The 4405-nt window shown below is 34.7% G+C and overlaps 1 protein-coding gene across 2 annotated transcripts in view; it reads left to right on the top strand.

The window, feature by feature from the left end:
• The first annotated feature begins 302 nt into the window (after positions 1 to 302).
• Positions 303 to 4405, top strand: part of LOC109535679 (LIM domain only protein 3) — a 57386-nt gene continuing 53283 nt past the window's right edge. The window contains exon 1 of one of the 2 annotated variants that reach the window (XM_048661655.1): positions 303 to 524. The gene's annotated coding sequence lies outside the window, so the exon portion shown is untranslated. The remainder of the gene's footprint in view (positions 525 to 4405) is intronic. The other variant, XM_048661654.1, reaches the window with a different exon arrangement.

The raw sequence follows: 4405 nt of genomic DNA, 5'->3' as shown, positions 1-4405 counted from the left end.
TTTGATAATATTAAATAGACGATAATAAGATTTTGCATGAGCTACCTATGCCTTCGGGCGAGAGATCGAGTGACTCGCGACGGCGAGCGTGGCGAAATACAGAGGAAAACTACCCCGGGAAAGCTGGACAAATTTCCCTCAACAGCATCCAAGATTGCTTAAAACTTTTGCGGTAATTCCACCATATTTTGAAAGACTTTCGAATTAAAGTACTGGGAATAAATTAACACTCCAACAACAAGTTCCAGGATTTTCTTTAAGCTCTACTGCAATTCATGAGATCTTTAAGGGTTCAAGTTTGCCTCCACTGTGCGTCGAGACGCCAAACATGCGCCACGCCGCCACGGTGTTTTAGTGTCATTTTTGCCAAAAGGGCATTCGCGCGTCAGTTTGTCCGTAGACTCCTCCAAAGACGCCTTCTGTAGATCCGCCTAAGCATACTCTACATCCGACGTGTTTACGTGGATTGTGTTGCGCTTGTCTTAAGGCCAACTTAGTGCCTACTTGTGACTAACTGCTACCTGGTAAGACTTTGCCTCATTTTAATGCTCATAAACTACTCAGTGGTTTCCCAAAAAATCGCATTTGGTTCAAGTTGTTTTTTGCAATGTTTGCACATTTTGCGACCGAAAATATTTCAGACGGATGAAGGAGCAGAGTTTTTTTATTTTCCTCAAGCAACTCGGGGACACAGAAGTGCTTATAGATGCAAATTGAAGATTTGCGTTTAATGTTTTAAAATCCATCTTTCTGATTCGATGGCAAATTGCCAAACAATTTTCTATGTTGATGGAAGACGTTCGATTGAAGTGCATTTTTCAAAGAGCAATGAGGAATTTGTGCTTGTTTGTTTCAATGTTCATGGCTTAAGCAGTTTATCTGGAATCGCCGGTATCTGTTTGGAGTTGAGTCAATTTAGATTCAAAACTCAACATGATTGATAAAACGAGTCAAATGCCTAAAAATCTGGTCGTTCAAACAGCTGCATTGCTTCACTTCCCTCATCACTCTAATTCCCATTAATTTTTCGCTCTTTAGTCCTTCTAGTTATTCCACTTTTGTCGCTTTTAACTGGTTTTAGAGTAAATTTTTGCATCCTTTTAACAATTTTGCACAATTGGAACATAAACAAGCTAATTAAACTCTATAAAGATCCTGAATCGGACCTCCTATTTTAGACTCCTGAATACTATGAAAATTTCCAACTAAGTCTTAAGAATTATAAGTAAGAACTCGACTGTTCTGGGGGAGATTTTTTGTTTATTAAGTGGTTGAATTTTTTAAATATTTCATTATGGCAAAAGTCAACATTCCTTTTTAAAAATCACCAGAAATTTAGGCAAAAGTTTTCATGATTTAAACTCGATTTTGGTTTTTGAAATTGTGTCGGGAAAAGTGAGTTACTTTACTTGTTTTGCAGATGCCGAAAATATATTAAAGCATTACTTAGATAAAGAAAAATAATGTTTTCTTCTTATAAGGTTCGTTTTCTGCTTGTTTCTCCTCCTACCTGAGATGTAATCAAAGGATTTGTCCAATATAAAAAATATAACAAGATTTTCACAATAAATTGTGAGACTTATGGGACAATTAGTTGGTTTGTTGGATTTTTTGTTCCTTATGTTGTCTTGTCGATTTTACCTCGAATACGGTATAAACGAACAAGAGATATTTATTTCTAACAATTCATTATTCACTCTCACTTACTTCCATTAAAATTACGTTAAATTATATTTATGATTTCCAGATTGCTGCGCGCTTTCTTACTAATATTCGTATCTAAATTCTACAAAGTGCCCGGAAATAATTGTAGAAACTTTATGGCAAAAATATTGAAGGAAAAGATGAAAGTTCGTTGAGGAAATTTATCTCCAAAACTCAATATGTTTGATAAAATAATTTTTCATATTCATCAATTTTTTCGTTAATTTTTTCTTATTTTCCATATTTTTATTTTCTGATGTAAACAAAAAAATACGCATATTTTTTAAAATTTATAGCATTTCGGTCTTGGCAGTTTAGAAGCTTTTCACAATAAACTCTGCGACTTACAAGCAAAATAAATTTTCAGATTTTCTTGCTTGTGTTATCTTCATTAAACATACATATTTCAAGTCGTTGTTGATTTTACCTTGAATAAGCTTCAGAGTTTTTTAATCTATTTTTCCACCTTTGTAATTTTCCATAGTTTATTCCTACTATTTCCATTTTCCATCGGTGATTCGTTGATCGTTATTCACTCTAACTTATCTTCATTAAAATATTAGTTTTTTATTATGTTTTATTTCTAGTTTGCTGCTCGACTTATTATTAACATTGTTATATAATTGATGTTTTAGTTTGTTGCTGACTATCATTCTAGTTAGAAAATGTCTTGTTCAGGTGCTTGGGTTAATAGATAACCGCTATATAGATATTCGCTCAAAAAAGATTGTTTTTTTCTGTTGCTATCTATTCAGGCAGCTTTTACGAAATCTTATATAAAATCTACAGAGGTGACCGGGAATAATTGCAGAAGCTTTGAGGACAAACTATTGAAAAAAAAATGTTCGTTTAAGGCAAAGTTTTGTAGAAACAAGCCAAATTGTTACCGGAAGCATATGAGTACTCCAATTAAGTTCTACTGGATCACTGTGGTTCAAACAAGGCAAATCTATTTTGGGACGGGTTTTTGGGAATCTCAAGTTCACTGAAAATATCCCTACTTTTGCTTCCAGCCTGAATAATCCATTAAATTGTTTATATTTGTCGCAATTTAATACTGCACAACATAGTCAAGGAGTGATCTTTAGACGTACAGAACTTTGTATCGATATAATTACGCGTCTACATGCTGCATGGGAAACTACAATCAATAGACAAAATGTGCAAATACAACAGTTAATTTGGAAAAACTGAATCGAAATTAAGGGATGGTGAGCAGGTGGATGTTGGACTAGCCAAGGGCCAATGCAACGAACTAAAAGTTGAACCTCCACTGACCCATTCGCTCTATGCAACAACTTTTTCATTAGAAAACTTTTCATTTTGCCTCCTCCTGCAATTTTAATTGTGTACAGTCGTTAAATAGTTGACATTTATTTCGGCCTTAAGTTTAATTAGTGAGCTGCATATACCAGACTGCACTTTCTGGCACTAATTGAAATAATTTCACCATTCGTGACAGGTTAAATTTACTTTCCTAAATTGACTGGCGAATTTACGAGTTTAATTTAGGAGCTGTAAAACTGCTTTAATAATCCTGCCCTTGGGCGGTTTTTCGCGTCGAAAGACTTTTCATATCGCGTTTCCTGCTTGAACCTGCGATGTTCCGCAGAACAGGAAACGGTGTCCTGTTCAATTCTCATTATTCTCAATTCTGAATCAGTGTAATTAATACAATATCGATCAATTCAAGTGAAATAGAAGGTAAATCTTAAACCTCACCCAGAAGACGGATGGGCTGAGTTCACCTCTGCGCTCTTATGGGCTTCAGAAGCCAGCACACATAACTGACCGAACGAGCTGACGGCAAATTGCTTTCACTGAAGTATAATTTCGGGAAGGAAATTGAGAAAATCTTTAATATTTTCCTTTTTCATTCTCTTTAGGCCGATCATTTTTCATGCCATCTCCATCGGATGGCGGTTGGTCGGTCAGCCGCCTTGGCGGTTCAATTAAGATGACCGCACCCCAAGGGACCTCTTGGGTCAAATCAGCTGCTTTCCCTCCCGCATTTTGCCCTTTTAAATTGAAAAATATCGGGGAATTGCAAAAAAAACTTAAAAAAATGAGTTTTCAAATTGGTTTTATGGTCGATATTTGCTTCAAATGCTTCCATTCTTTACAAATTTACGCAATTTTTGGATGTTACAAAACATCCAAAAAAAATGTAAAAGCTTTAAATTTTACCGCAAACTATCGCCTTGATGTATGCAAAACTTTTGCGGATAATGTGTGAAATTTTAGGACGGTTTTGATGAGAATTCCTGGATTTTTTTGCCGATTTTGCCATTTTAAAGTGTGTTTTGCTACTTTTTCTCAATTTCAATGGCTTCTGTTTATCTGCTCTTGGCTTTTCTTTCGAATTTTTATTAGGTATTTTATTAGGCTTAAAGGTATCTTTTCAAAAACATAGCTTTTGCATAAGTTCATAAGATTTAGGTCGATTTTCACTTTTTACAGGGTGATCAGAGTAAAGTGACAAACTTTATAAGATGATTGCTGCCATTATTTAAAGACTAAGATGTGATTTAAGAACTTTAATTAAAAACCAAAAAAATTGATATATTTGAAACCGCTTGAGATATTTGAAAGTGAAATTTTCCATTTTGCATATACAGGGTTGCTCATTAGTGCGTCAAAGTGCGATATCTCAGTAAATATGAAGTTTACAAGAAAATTCGTCCAACGAAAGTTTTTCACG

This window comes from Dendroctonus ponderosae, unplaced genomic scaffold (genome assembly GCF_020466585.1).
Source record: "Dendroctonus ponderosae isolate FM_Combo_2020 unplaced genomic scaffold, Dpon_F_20191213v2 Dpon_F_20191213_1, whole genome shotgun sequence".
Taxonomy (NCBI): Eukaryota; Metazoa; Arthropoda; class Insecta; order Coleoptera; family Curculionidae; genus Dendroctonus; species Dendroctonus ponderosae.
This window is presented reverse-complemented; position numbering and strand designations above follow the sequence as displayed.